The sequence below is a fragment of the Lacerta agilis genome, chromosome 10, assembly GCF_009819535.1.
Source record: "Lacerta agilis isolate rLacAgi1 chromosome 10, rLacAgi1.pri, whole genome shotgun sequence".
Classification (NCBI taxonomy): Eukaryota; Metazoa; Chordata; class Lepidosauria; order Squamata; family Lacertidae; genus Lacerta; species Lacerta agilis.
Genome location: NC_046321.1, coordinates 46,619,229 through 46,635,020, shown reverse-complemented (window position 1 = coordinate 46,635,020; position 15,792 = coordinate 46,619,229). Strand labels below are relative to the sequence as shown.

The 15,792-nt window shown below is 44.2% G+C and overlaps 1 protein-coding gene across 2 annotated transcripts in view; it reads right to left on the bottom strand.

The window, feature by feature from the left end:
* SLC38A4 (solute carrier family 38 member 4) overlaps positions 1-12,679 on the bottom strand; it is a 39,643-nt gene extending 26,964 nt beyond the window's left edge. Inside the window, exon 1 of one of the 2 annotated variants that reach the window (XM_033162362.1) lies at positions 12,560-12,679. The gene's annotated coding sequence lies outside the window, so the exon portion shown is untranslated. Of the gene's footprint in view, positions 1-2,113; positions 2,192-12,559 lie in introns of those variants that run through there. The other variant, XM_033162365.1, reaches the window with a different exon arrangement.
* Between the last annotated feature and the right edge of the window lie 3,113 nt (positions 12,680-15,792).

Genomic DNA, 15,792 nt, shown 5'->3' with positions numbered 1-15,792 from the left:
TTTGGAAATATCAGGTAAGGTAGCCATTTTGGATCAGTCCAATTTCTGACTGCCCATTGGGAAATCATGTAGCTGGACACAGTGTAACATTAAAAACAAATTATAGGTAGAAAACCAGCAGGAGAATAGTCTAAAACTGTTCTCTGTTATATGCTGGAGTTCCACTCGCAACACTGTGATTTTTATAGGGGTAAACATTCAAACATTTTCGTCCCTCCATCCCTCGTAGTCTGAAGTGGTCCACTCCCAGGAGGACTGTGACATCTAATTCTGCCCCTACACCCCGAATGTGCATTTGATTCCAAAGAGTAAAATATGGATTAGGGGGTCTGCATTAAAGCTGGTCACACATCGCGCTCTAGTCTTGAAACTCTATTCCCTCAAGGGTATATACTACCTTAGACAAGCTCCTTCTGTGTACCAGCAGCAAAGACACAACACAACACTTCTCCAGCTGTGAAAAAGTGTCATCGGGGAAATGCCTGCCTTGAGAGAAGGGAATGGGCTCTGGGGAAGCCATTTAAGTATTCACAGAATGAGAAGGGAAGTGCAGTTTGGTCAACATCTAGCATTTGACAAGTTAAGGTTTTTGCCAGATACATTAGTCTGAGTAAATTCAGTTGGGTTCTCAATTGAAGGCAAACCTACTTAATTCGCACTTCCAGAAACAATATGCAAAGAGAAACACAGCTCTTCAAAACTGACAATTCTCCTAATTTTGAAATGCAGTTCTCCAGCCAAAAAATGCATTTGCTAGGGTAAAACGTGCCCTAAAATGTATATATAGTGAAGACAACATTAAAAATGCAATACATTAAGCTGCATTTCATGAAAATTTGAAATTTAGAAGATATTCACACTAAAACGCTGATGATGAATTTTCATGAGGACTTCAGAAAAATAGCAGTTTGTGATCTGATGTGGAAATGTGGAACTTAAGACTGGAAAAATTAAAAACCGAGAGATGCCAAAATTGTTGTCAATTAGCCTTACAATGATTTGAAGATGACAAACAAAACAAAACAACTTCCTTTGGAATGTGGCACAACAGAAAGAAACCAAGTTTTCACTCTGTCATTTTCACAAGTTTGCCTGTGATTTTAATGAAACGCAAACTTCACAAAGTATATATTCAAAAAAATAATAATAATCAAGGATATATTTAGTAATGCCACCATATCCACATTGGGGTGGATATGTAGAACCCAACTCAGCAGAATGAGCAGGTTCCCCCCTCCCCCCAAAAAATCAAGGCTCACTTGCCACATTGAAATAACACACATTACCATCTTTTTAAAAAGCATCTCCTGTTAAGCCCAGAGTCTAAAATTACCTAAGTGCACCACTAGCAAAAGAATATTTTTACACTCAACAAACATGTTTCATTTTGTGGCTTTTCCTCATTTAAAAAAACAACAGGCATCAGCCATTATTCCACATATAAGTTTAGAATAATGTTGGTTTCTGATTCTATCACCTCATTCTATCCAATACGCCGACCTTTTCTGTAGATTTGTTATTATATTTATACATTTATTTAGAATATCTCTAAATTGCCCTTCATTATAAACAAGCTCAATGTGACTACAACTCGTTTCAATTAAACAATCACAGTAATAAACCCACTTAATTACAAAGGCAGATAAGACAAGTCTAATTAAAACCAAAATCTTCCAAATGCAGAGTGGGCTCTAGCAATAAGTAATGAAAACTGATATCCTCGGAAAATTCCTCTGCAAACGCATAGGTTTTCACTAGGCACTGAAGTGAGGAAAAGATTAGGCACCAAGTCCCTATTTTAAAGGGAAAGATATTCTAAAACTGGCATGCCATCAGTGAAAAGGCCATTCCTGACATCACATAGTCAACAGTGCCCAATGGTGGGACAGCAACCATTGTTATGGATGCTGTGTAGGAATCATTTGACTGCGGAAAAGCATGCATAAAATGCCTGTCTTTATTCAGAAGTGCCAAGCAGGCAAAGGGAGAGCATTTCCTAAGTTGCCTTTCCCTTTGGCAGTTGTGATGCCAGTGAGGAGAAGGGGGCCCACCGAGGGCATCTTGTCCTAAGTGACAACCCCACTCCTGAACCTACAATCGGCACAACTCTTACCACTCCTCAACTCCTCAAGCAGATGGTTCATTTGTGGGATGGGGAGAAACTACTTCTAGAGCACAAAGTGTTTGAGCTATTACTCCACGGCACCCGCCCCTCCACCCCACCTCCCAATCCCAGTCCCCCCCCCCACATGCGAAACACCGCAGCTTGATTCTTGAGCATATGACCTGGCATTTTGAACGAAGATGAAGTCCTGTTCGGGAAAAAGTTAATGCTTAATTCCCGTGCTGACTAATGTGATCGAGCCAGTAAAAAGATCCAGCCCGTTGCCAAGAGATCAGTTGCTGATAAGAAGTCTGTGACTCATCCAAAGAGTTCATGGCTGGGCAGCAGTGTCTTGAACCCATGTTCCTCCAGGCCGTACCCGGCAAGGCCTGATCGATACTATGCAGAGGACAAACAGCACCCTCCCGACAATCAGCTGGGCGAAGAGAACCGCAGTGAGAAAACCCTGGGGGCAACCTTTTCGGCCGAGGTCAGCCCAGAGGTGTATGATAAACGATAAAGGACCAGAGGCTTTGCTTTTGGTCGTCAGCAGAGAGGGGAGAAAGCGACCAGTTCAAAAGTGATGTAAGCTCTGTGAAGCAACACCCTCCTTGTGTTATGCAATACACGGCAGATTGGAGAGAAACCTGAATTTGGCAATGCTGCACTCTTCTAAATGATGTTTGCCTTCAATCTGCTAAGAAAACCTTTTGGCTAAAATAATTCTACTGGTTACGCTTAGCAGAATGTGCCAGGCATGTAGGAACTTGTACAATAGCCCATTATTTCTTTACAAAGGAAATTGGGATTTTTTTTTAAAGGAGGAGGAGGAGGAGGAGGTTTCTAATCCTGTTTCTCCAACTACCCTTCTCATGCCCTCTCCTCTCCACCCATTATTTCTGCCACACGATATTTAATTCCCCTCCACCCACCCCCACAGCTTTGGCAAATATTTGTAGGGTGGGGAAAGAGGATGGAGCTGGACAGTTAAGATCCAGGTGTGCTTCCTGTAGCTACCACCAAAGCCACAATAATGTTTGCAATGATCATGTGGGAGAAATGTCCACGAAAATGCACCCTTGCAACTAAGGTATCCGAAGAAGTGTGCATGCACACAAAAGCTTATACCAAGAACAAACTTAGTTGGTCTCTAAGGTGCTACTGGACAATTTTTTAAAAATATATTCCCTTGCAACTATTGTTAAGCAAGTTTTCCATATTTTGACAGGACAATGTTTGCTTGTTTTTTCCCCAAAGAAATAATAATAATAAAAAGAGGTCCAATGTCTTTTAATTGTATTTTTTCCATGTAGCAATGGATCATCATGAAATGGGTGCCCTGCTCAAATGGCCTATGCAAAAAATAAGTAGAAAAAAGAGCAAGGATATTTTGGTAGCAAATGCATTTTCCTGTATCAGAAAGTCCTTGCACTGTGTTTATGACACAATGGTGTAATTTTGGGCTAATGCTGATTAGCAATTTTGTAAATCTCAGGAACACAATTTGCAAGGTTGTGTCCATGACCCCCTTGGGGAGAAAAATCTAAGAAAACAAGCCCATTATGAGACTTTGCAACAGATGTTGCTTAGCTTGAACTCCACAAGTACGGCTGCCCGGTGCTTTGGTACATATTTGTTCCTGAATCCTTTCTCACAGGCACTATTTAAATATGATGATACACCAGTGTGTGTGTGTGTGTGTGTGTGTTTAGCCTGCCTATCAAAAAAAGTCTTCACAGATGTTTTTATCAATAGCAAGAAGTAATCCATTGTGAGTTACATTTCGCATTAAAACTAGTGTGTTGGATACACCTTCCACTCATTATTTTATTTTATTTTTCAGATGATTGTATTATTCCCTAGGATTCCTAATTTAAATTATTTCTAAAACGCTTGTGACAGAGGAGCCATGGGCTTCTGAGGAAAGGGAAAGATTTCTGTATATAGAGACTGTTGATGGGCTGCATGTGTCTAATTTGAAATGTGGTAGGAATATCACACGTGGCATGTGTTTCTCATTCCAAGTGGCAGGAGTTGAGATAGGAAAGCAAGAAAGTGACAATAGCAAGGAAGCGTTTCTGGACCAGGTAGCTCTTCCACATCGCTGCCACAATATGGAAAAAGGAATGTATGTTGTGAGTGGCATTTGGTATGTTAATGTGGAGGTTAGACTCTTTAGGCTGGAACTTTTCATGGTCTTGGATACCGTATTTTTCGCTCCATTGGACGCTCCGGACCACAAGACGCAATTAGTTTTTAGAGGAGGAAAACAAGAAAAAAAATATTCTGAATAAAATGTTGTACTAAACGACTGTATTTAATAAACAACTGGTATTGTTGTTGTTCAGTCGTTCAGTCGCGTCCGACTCTTCATGACCCCATGGACCAGAGCACGCCAGGCACGCCTATCCTTCACTGCCTCTCCCAGTTTGGCCAAACTGGTATATCACCCCCCAATATTTTATTATTGCTGCCTGTGAACACTGTTTTTCAAGCCTGTTTTTGTGAACGGAGGTGGTGGGGAGGATCCAGCAGCTTCTCCGCTGCCATCCCCCACCCCCCGCTGAACGTGGAGGAGGGGAATCTGCAGCGGGGAGAGCAGCAGCTGCTGCTGGATCCACCCCACAACCTCCGTTCCCTTGTTTTTGGGAACGGAGGTGGTGGGGAGGATCCAGCAGCATCTCCTCCGCTGCCCACCACCGCCCGCCGCCTCTCGCAGCTTGCTCGACAGGGAGCCTTCGCTCCATAAGACGCTCCAACTTTTTCCCTTACCTTTTCGGAGAGAAAAAGTGTGTCTTATGGAGCAAAAAATACGGTATATCCAGTTCTCATGGCTACATGTTAACGGGCCTCCTTCAAAATCTGTTCTCTGATATTTGCAGATGGTTTATTTTGGTAGCAGACTCAGTGTACCCTTCTGTTGATGGGCAGGTTGGCAGTGGTGCTGGGAGCTTTCTCATTCCTGCTTTGCATCAGAACAGATTGCTAAAACTGAAAGGATAGGCAGGCAGGGATGAGTTGCTTTTCTTCTGGATTAAATAACCTCAGGACTAGCAATGTACACTCTTTAGCCACCAGAGGGTATAAGCTAATTTGCATGGTGACTTTTCAAAATGTTTTATTAAATGATCTATTGAAGGCAAATGTCATTCTGAATAAAATGCATTTATTAAAAGATTATTCCATTAAACTCATTTTTGCTAACAAATCATAGCATGGTCCGACTCATTTATGTATTGTATTGTAATGCAATGCAAATTATGTTCATACTCATCTATTATAAAATCAGCATCTTATTAAGAATGTGCTTGCAGTTACATGATAAAGCACAATTTGGACTGAAGACCTATGTACACTTGCTTGAGAGTAAGTCCCATTAAATTCAATGGGACTTACTTCTGAATAGACATGCACACTGTCAGTTGAACAAATGTGTGACTGAGTCCCTGTGTAGTACATTATTTGGTCATTTTCTGGGGTTCCCTGCGTTGGACTCAAGATTCTTCTCTCTTCTTCCATCAGTTTCACAAGAAATCCCCAAGACAGAGTATGCATTTATTTTATGAATTAAAAAAGCTAATCATTAATGGGTGTATGTCAACCATTTATTCTAGACAATGCTTTTTTGAAGAAAAGTACTAAACAGTGACATATGGTGGGGTTTGCTTGCTAAGCTTAAAAAAAAAGTGTGAGAAAACCTTAAATTTCACTAAGAAAATGGAAGACAAAATAGGCACTGCAAGTTTTAAGAATACATATTACTATTTTTAGAAGTTGCTTTCCCAAAAATCCTATCATAATAAGTGGTGCCTCGCTAGACGAAAAACTCGCTAGACGAACGGTATTCGTCTAGCGGAAGCTGCCCCGCAAGACGAAAAAGTCTATGGGGCTGCTTCGCAAGACGAAAAATTTTCGTCTTTTTTTTTCTCGTTTAGCGGAGCATGGCTGTCATTGCCGCTTCGCTAGATGAAAAAAACGCTGCCCCCTGTCACATGATGGAAATTATTTTCGTCTAGCGGGGCACCACTGTACAAAAATTACTTTTGCTTGTGCCTGTATAAATGTGGCATGATTTCTTAGTGATAACAAAACCCTTAAAAGAACCCTGGTTGATATGTGGACATAGCCTCAAGTCAGGTGCCTGTGAAGCAGTGAGTGTGGTTGAGTGAATATTACCTAGAATATTGGTAGATTTCTACCTAGGTAAATTAGACTAGGTTATAGAATCTGAACCAAAAAGAAGTGAGAGCTGGACCATAAAGAAGACTGGTCGCCAAAGAATTGATGCTTTTGAATTATGGTGCAAAAAGATCAAACTTATCCACCCTTAAAGAAATCAGCCCTGAGTGCTCACTGGAAGGGCAGATCCTGAAGCTGAGGCTCCAGTACTTTGGCCACCTCATGAGAAGAGAAGACTCCCTGGAAAAGACCTTGATGTTGGGAAAGATGGAGGGCACAAGGAGAAGGGGGCGACCGAGGACGAGATGGTTGGACAGTGTTCTCGAAGCGACTGGCATGAGTTTGACCAAACTGCGGGAGGCAGTGGGGGATAGGGGTGCCTGGCGTGCTCTGGTCCATGGGGTCACGACGGACAGACTGAACGAACTGCTGAACAACAACAAAATAGAATCTGGATTTCTGCATGTTTCTGACTGTATAGGAGTACCAGAGACATGCCTAGCTTCCTGTCTTAGGAGTGATATGAGGTGTGACAAAAATCCACTATGGTAGGTTTTCTGCGACTTTCCAAAACTGCACTGTGTACTGGGAACCTTCATATGATCCAGTTCCACCATACAATGACTGCGTAAGTGACTTCATCAGGGAAACCTGAGTTACCTGAATATCTCTCTCCCTCTTACCCCCCCAACTTCTTTTCCGCTCATCATTACCGGACTGCTGAGAAAGAATGGCTTGCTCAGCAGTCTTCAACAGCTTCCCATATAGTCAGTTGAAACAACAACATGTTCCATCCATTCAGATTTTCCAGAACAAAGCAGGGATAGATTTAGATATATCTCTATAGCCTATTCCCATGTCAGCCGGTTTGCATATACAATGTTTATTGGTAATATACAAAAGAATACTTTATTAAGACTTACGTAACATATGCAGCTCTTACTCTTGTTCACAGAACAAGAAAAACAAATCCTCAGAAATATCATTGGATTGCCTAAAAATGTCCCATCCCTCACATATCCAAAATGAATAAAATGAATTTCTAATGAAGAGCTCTCTTTCTAAAAATGTAATTTAATCTATGACTGTTCTCTAGAGCCTAAATAGTCATTGAAAGTACACATTAACTGGATCACTAATGCATAATAGCACACAGCCGACTTCTCAAAGTGGCTCGCTGTGCCAGAACCTTTGAAACAAATGGAGCTTAGAGCACTTAAGATTCAAGTTTCTATATAGCTCTGGACTTTTAAGTTTGTCATAAATGCAGAATCATTGCACAGGAGACATTTCTACGTAGATGCACTAAGCAGCCAGTCCACAGGTACAAAACATGCCCAATAGTGGCCCAATATATCCAAATTTATAAGCAGTACTATGGATTAACAAGTATGTCTCCATTAAAACGACTGCAGTTTATCTTCTTCTTCCAACCAGCTGCTGAAAATTGCAGATGGGGACAGTGCTGATGCTCTTAACCTCCTGCTTTCAGGCTTCCATAGGCACAGGGTTAGCCATGGTGGGAAGGAATGCTGGATTATAACAGGCCATTGGCCTGACCATGCAGTGCTCCCTCATATGTTTTTATGTCCCTCCCTAAGGTTACTCTTGTGGGGAAGGCAGGGCCCATGTTTCCTTTGCCCACAAGTGAAAAGGCCATTGTGGCAGCTTGACTGGTGACTGGGAGTGGCTGCCGAGACCATATAACACTAGTCCTGAAAGACCTACATTGGTTCCCAGTATGTTTCCAAGCATAATTCAAAGTGTTGGTGCTGACCTTTAAAGCCCTAAATGGCCTTGACCGTTCAGGTATACCTGAAGCAGTGTCTCCACCCCCATTTTTCAGTTCCTCCTGCTAATTAACAGGCAGAATATCTGGAATATCCTCTCACAGCAGAAGGAAGTGTTCACCCACCACACATTATAGGGGAGAGGCAACCTGCCTCCCCACATAGTGGCCTGCTAAGCCACTATTTTGGGGAAGGCGAGGGCTTGTGAGTTGGCCAACACTGGAGGAGGGAGTGTGACTTGTGAATTTAATTACATCTTCTCTCCACATACATCTTCCTCCCCATCAACCCCCAATAAGTTGAACACCTACCGCTTATGTCAGGTGAATTTTCAGTATATTGGGGGAGCAATAGAAAGAGTGGACCCGACTTTAAAAAAATGTATATAACCCGATCAAACTATATTCCTAGCCTGCTTTACTTGAAGGGGCATGAGATATTGAGCAAGCCTCCTCGTAAACAACAAAGGCCACCCTGCAGCAGCAGTGGGCAAAGTTGCATCTTTTAAGCTGAAGTATATCTAAAACACCTATAAAAACAATGGCTGCTTTAAAAAAGTGTTGATTCTGTTTTCAACTACTGCTTTCTTCTCTTCTTCTTCTTTTGCTTGGACTTCCTCAGAAGACAACCTCCAGATAAAAACAAGGGGTGGAGGGAGGCAACTAGCGATGAACAGAGATGGCTGCAATGATGTGGCTGTTTACTTTGGTACAACATTAAATAAAGGCTGTAGATTCACCATGGCAACCTCCACATCACATAGCTGTCATGCTGCTTCTAAGAAACAGAGGACCTTTTGGAAGAAACATAGAGGACTGTTTGAAAGATCGCTATCATTTCCACATTTTATAGATCACCAGGGCCTGTGCTATCATTAGGCCAAATGGACCATTGCCTAGGGTGGGAAATCTCAGAGTGGTGCAGAAACTGGTCTTTGAGGGACAGTTTTATACCGATAGTTTTTGTTATATCTTATAACGTTTCTGGTAATGTTTTGCTTTTCTTTATATTTTGAAGAAGTTTATCATATCTACAAGACATGTTTTTGAAAAATTGAAGTTAGCATTATTGTTATTATTTTGCAGGGGCGCAAGCAGTTAGCCTTACATAGGGTACAAAAGAGCCCGGCACTGACACTGTATATAACACACACATACACACACACCATGCAACAAAATATAGCCTGCTGTCATTTTAGTTCCTCAGCTAAGATCTGTGCTTTTGTATAGCAATATCACACCTGAAAATGTTCCTTCAACTATGTCTATCAGGACTAAATAGATAAAAATGATACAGGAAAATACGCTCGGTTCTTTCTAGCGATCCTGCAGCTCAAACTTGCCTTCTTATCTCTCTTCCTCTTCTGGAGCCAGTTATTTTCTCAATGGTTTCCTTTTTCTGTAAAGGTTTACTCCAAAGCAGAAAAATGTCCTTATATATGCATAGGGACAGGGGAGACATTCCATTTATTTGCACTTTTAACAAGAAACTACCTAAGTTGCACTACTCAAACCAAATGTGTACACAGCTATCCTTTGAAATTAGCCCTTCTCCAAATTATTTATTCTCCAACAAATGCATATATTAGGGGCAAGTGTGAATAAAAAGGCATATATTCATGACAGTTTACATAAAAATGCATTATATTGGGGAAAACTGATTGCAAAAATGTGTATTAGTTGAAACTGCGTACAAAAATATAGTTCCAGTTACAGGTAGGTAGCCGTGTTGGTCTGCCATAGTCAAAACAAAATAAAATAAAAAATTCCTTCCAGTAGCACCTTAAAGACCAACTAAGTTTGTTCTTGGTATGAGCTTTCGTGTATGCACCAAGAACAAACTTAGATGGTCTCTAAGGTGCTACTGGAAGGAATTTTTTATTTTATTTTGTTTTGACTACAAAAATATATTAAGAGAAAATGTACAAAAAATGATTTTTTTAAGGGTTCTTTTTTTAAGGCATATTGCTTGGAAATGTGGAAAACTGAATTTAAGAATGGGAAAATGAGAAACTTAGAGACATATTTGTCCATCCCTATTTATGCATTTACTTAACATTTAATTTAGAGCTGCAAATCAAAAAGAATTCCCTTCAGACAGGATGGAATAATACAATAAGTAGCAGCAAACTGGAAGAGCATTTGAGTATTTTGGGATGGACTTTTGAAGGCCTTCAATGCACATGTGTAGTCAGATGGGCTAGTATGTTGAAGACTTGTTTGCAAGGCTGTTGTAATAGTAGTGGGACCAGGACATACATAGGATTGCAGTAGAAGTCTTCCTCCTGACTAGCTTCTCTTACTCTCCGGAACTATTTGCTCTGGGAATGGCAGGTGCAAAGTAGCTCCCCCCCCGCCTGACTCCTAGTACATCAATTATTTGCAAAAGTTAAAAACAAAACGGGGGGGGGGGAGAGATTGGAATGGAATACGACTTCTTGACCTCCCTCAAAACAGCCCAGGAGAACTGCAAAGTACAGTAGCCAGGGAATACTGAAAGTCTGTTGACCTGGTGGTGAAATGGGGTGTTCGGGGGGAAAAAACATGGCTCGGTGGCTAGAACATTAAAAGGAGCAACATTTATTTGTTTTGTGGGAGCAATGCAACATTTTGTTTCCCGCTTTTGCAGGAGCAATGCAACATTTTGTTTCAGTTCGCAGGAGCTTTGCTATTTTCGTTGCCATTTTCCACTGCCCTATCTAACAAGGCCACTTCACATCGGTGGCTATGACTTGCAGAACAAATTTATGACAGAATTGATGCAAAATCAGACCCACAGACTGGGGGTGTATGCGGAAATGCCCAGACACACCTGCTTTCTAGATAGACAAGCTCAAGGTCCCTTCTTCAAATCGCTGGTGGGGGGATAATAGGACCTTTCACATGATCCCCAATTCCACTCCTTCAGGTGCCCAGGGAAAGACACACAGGCTGCTAGCTGGGCAATTCTTACCCAGGAAAGCTTAGCTAGTTTGCCAGCAATAGTCCTTCCACTCAAATGAAAGCTGGGGCTACAAGCTTGGGAAGCCACGCATGTCACAACACAAGAAGCCCATCTCCTCCAGAATTCTGTTATACCAATGGCTAGCTAGATCCCTCCAGGAAGCCTGACGCCTGTCGCCCTCGGGGCCTGAAGGCAAAGAGGGAGCTGATCTGCAGCACATCCAACCCGAGTCGAGGCCCTCCGTGTGTTCTAACAAATGGCGCCTGTTGCTCTGCAGCGCCCCCCAGAGGGAGAAGCCTCCTAGCGCAACTCAGCTCGCCTCGGGCCGTTTGGAGGGAGCAAAGCGGCGCTCTCCCTCTCCCCCTCGACCAAGCAAGCGGGAGGCCGCGAGCGCCCGCCTGCCGCCTCACGCGCCCGCAAAGCGGCTTCCTCGCCGCGCACTCCACGCGCCCAGACGGAGCTCGGCCTCGGAGCCGCGAGCGTCTCCCGGGCGGAGACAAAGGAAGCGGGCGGCTAGGCGCAGGGGGCTCCCCGCTCGCTCGGAGAGAGGAGCGCGTGCGCAAGAGACCTTCCCGTGCGAGGCTCCTCCTCTCCAGCCGTCGGGGGCCTAGTGCAGCCGAGGGAAGGCGGGAGGGGGAACCACGCTTCGTGGGAGGCACGATCAGGGAGGGAGACGAGGGAAACGCATATCTAATCCAGGAAGCTGCGGCTGCACTTGGTTGCCACAGTAAACTGCTGATTGTTTTGGAGCGCCTTTCTTATTGAATAAAGGACATTCGGAGCTTTTTTTTGGGGGGGGGGGTGTCATCGTGCAAACCAGGCTGCAGCAATCCTCGCCTTCCTGTACCCAACTATTTAGTTAAACCTCATTGCAGCGTCTGGCCGGCCGAGACTCAACTTTACCTTACTTCTTCCCCATATGCTTTGGATCATCAATATCCATTCCGCCTCCACCCACTAAGATGGGACCCTGGCACCCCGTCTCTCCAGCACCACCTCATTTCCTTGCCACAACCGACTTTCCGCGCCTCTCCCCTCCTCTCTACGCTCGCGCGCTCGTCAGCTCAAGAGTTGACACGGAACCGATCACGTCTGAACGCTCCTCTCATGGCGGAGAGCGACGCGCGTGAGAAACGTAGGCACCCAGAAGGGCTCTGCCTGTCAGCTGGAAGCCCCTTCTTCTCACCCCCCCACCTTCTCCGATCGCGAGAGCCTCGATCAGACGTGGTTGGCAGTCCCACACGCGCGCACACATACACACACACGCAGCTGCGGCCACCCGCCAACTACGCGGGATGGTTTGAAATGGGAAAAGCCAACCCGGTATTCCGAGAGAGAGACACTCGTTTCTAAGCTCCAGCCGCCCAGCAGCCTCCCTGCGGGGGACACAGAAAGATACCTGTAGATCGGTAAAGTCTATTATCTGGCTGTGCTGTCTCGTCTGTAATTCCTTGGGAAGAAAAATAAAGCAGCTCATCGGGAGCTTTAAAGCCGCTTAGTATTTCATCGAGAAAGAGAGTAAAGTCTCCAGTGAGTTACTCACCTTGAATGCTGGCGAATTCTTTTAGGAAGAGGCACTTGGGACATGAGGATGTTGTTGCTCAGAAGACACGCAAAGAAAGTGTGGGCAGAGACCCTCTCCCTCTCACTCCTTTCTTCCCTTTCCTCTCTTTCGGAAAGAGTGGAAATTTCCATCATGTGACAGGGGGCAGCATCCCCAGCCTCTGCTTGCAGGCGGACCCCTCCCTTTCGGGGGGGGGGGGAAACCACCCACCAATGGCAGCGAGCGGGCAACCTGAGATGTCAACAAAAAAGCATCCTCTCCCAGGTGGAGACTTGTTTGGCAGCTCTGGAGGGCGAATGCGCAACACATTGCCTGAATGCATGCAGATGGAGCAGTGGTCTTCGGCTGCTGTTTTGTTCCCAGCTCGCCACTTGTCTCGGGATTGCGCTCTTCACCCCGCAAGCCATTAAAAAAACCAAACAAGAAAAAGCCAGGCACCTGAAAATATTCCATGGGCCTTCTATTCTATTATTACAAAAGCAAATGCATTTTGAATTTACCTACTCTTCTAAACTCATCCCCCCACACTCTCAACAATTTGTCCAGGACCCCTAATCCTGCACCATACCAGCTGTATGGCCCAGGAACCACATGCATAGGCTCATAGAAAGCTGCATTTTACTGAGTCAGACCATTGGTTCATCTAGCTCCATGTCTAGCAGTGGCTCTCCAGGGTTTCAGATATTCCCTGAGATTGAACCTGGGACCATCTGCATGCAAAGCAGTGAGCTCTACCAGTGAGCTATGGCCCTTCCAGAAATAAACATGCATATGACAGGAGGGGTATTAGACAATTTCGGCATGAGTGCTGATCAGTTTCCCTCATCCACTCATGCCCTTAGTTGGCATTGCTGGGACCTGCCTTGCATCAAGTCACAGGACAGTGACTGAACATTTCCTTTCTCCTGGTATTGCTTGCACAATTGCTAAAATAAAAATAAAAATGGTGGGGGGCAAGCTGAAGGTTCCTTTAGTCACTACTTGTCTTCCAGCTACAGTGGATCAGTCCCATAACAGCAAGCCTTGCAACCAAACCCTTGCAGGTGTCTCACGAACCCACGCCAAGCCTACAGCCCGAGGGTAGGGTGTTCCAACCCACAGTCTGAGAACCAAGGCCTAGACCCCATTTAGCCATCTTTGGAATAAAACCTCACTGCAGTTATCTGGGAGGAGGGAGTGCGGGGTGGGAATTGGTTAAGACTGTAAAGACTGAGTGGACACAAAGTGCATGTATAGCTCTTGACTTTTTTATTGTTGACATATGCTTGGTTTTGCTGTGCTTGCACTTGTTGGAAAGCTCCGATTGGCTGCAATTCTGCAGCATATGCACACTGGTTCTCAGCGCATTTCCACATTGGGAGGTTTGTTCTGATTCAAGGAAGCAGCAAAGGGCTTCTCCGTAAAGGCTTTGTTGTTTTCGCCCTGGTGCTTACAGCCATTCAGTTTTCCCGACACATGCTAGCCAAATTCTGCTTTTCGTGGTCATGCTTTTTCACATGGTTGCAGTTCCTAGGCCCCTGAGATATCCTACCCCTGAGATATTCTCTTCCTGGAACAGCTTCCTGTGTTTCTGGTTGTCTGATACTGCCTGACTGCAGAGGAATCTCCAGCAGAGACAAAGTTGCTGCTCTGAAAAGGGACTTCTCTGCAAACTGGTTAAAATTGAATTTCAAGCATATCAGTTTGAACTGTCTGGTTTATATGTTTAATTTCATGATACAGGTAGGTAGCCGTGTTGGTCTGCCATAGTTGAAACAAAATAATTTTTTTCCCCTTCCAGTAGCACCTTAGAGACCAACTAAGTTTGTAATTGGTATGAGCTTTCGTGTGCATGTACACTTCTTCAGATCTGAAGATGCACACGAAAGCTCATACCAATTACAAACTTAGTTGTCCTCTAAGGTGCTACTGGAAGGATTTTTTAAATTTAATTTCACGATGTTTACTCTGAGACCCCTTTCAAGGCATGTTCATTTAAAAAAAAACAACCTGTTTGGTACTTATATAGGGAGTGAGTGCACTAGCTCTGATTTTTGAAGGAAAACTACTGGCTACTGGGTGAAAGCAGCACTTGTGAATGACAAAGCTTGCTTTGTGTATACGAAAACATTAGGAGCAATTTGCGTAATCTGTTATGGCAATTCTTCACACATTGCAGAGTCGATAGATGGAAGGGTCTGAGAGCTGTGCTGTGGGAATCTGGTTTGGGACCCATCATATGCTTGTTGGAAAGATAGCGGGATATTTTAAGCTGCCTTATACTGAGATACAATTGTTCCGTCTAGCTCAGTAATGTCTACACTGATTGGAAGCAGCTCTCCAGGGCTTCAGGCAGGAGTTGTTTTCCAGCCCTGCTTGAAGATCAGTGCTGTCAAGTATCCCATTTTCCCCAGGAATCTCCCTTATTTCAAGCAGTTTCCTGCTGCTATCCCTTATTTTTTATATCCCTTTAATTTCCCGTTTTTTCAAAAGAAGCAGCTCCTCTCCCTCCGCCTGCTGGCCAGGGACTGGGAAGACCTCGCCTCCTTGCAGCCTCAAAGCAAGCGGGAGCCATTTCCCGCGTTTACAGGCGTCGTAGCCCACAGGCAGCGTTTCCAAAGTACAGTAAGCCTACTGCGCGCGTTCACACCAGTGCCGCCCACTTTTGCTTCTGGCTCCGCCCACCACTGCCATGTGACTGTCCCTGTCCCAGGGATAGGTGAGGCTGCTGATCCCTTATTTTCAAATCCGAAACTTGACAGCTATGTTGAAGATACTAGAGCTTGAACCTAGGATCTGTTGTGTGCTCAATCACTGTGCCACAGCCCTTGAAAAGAAGGGAGGGACCACATGGAAGCAGGGGTCAAAACCACAACAATCAACCAGATACACGTGAGGATGCTACCTATTCAAGTTCTTCATCCTAAACGGTATTGTTTAGTCATCACAGTTCAAATGAACCCTCACCCATTTCTTAGCTTGCAGGGAGTTACTTCTTCTTGCGCAAAACAGCATTTCAGCTCCCTTCTTCTGGCACCAGCTACCGCCTGCCCAAAGTCAGGAGTCTTCCAAAGCTTTAGCTTTGAAGATCTGATGCCAGGAGGAAAAATTATGCCTCTTGCCTTGTGAATCATTCACCCCTCACCTCTGTGCAAGTGCTTTTTGCTTGCACAAGGAGGTAGTGGTAGGTATACGATTCTAAGGCTGGTTTTTTTCCATCTCACCCTGGAATC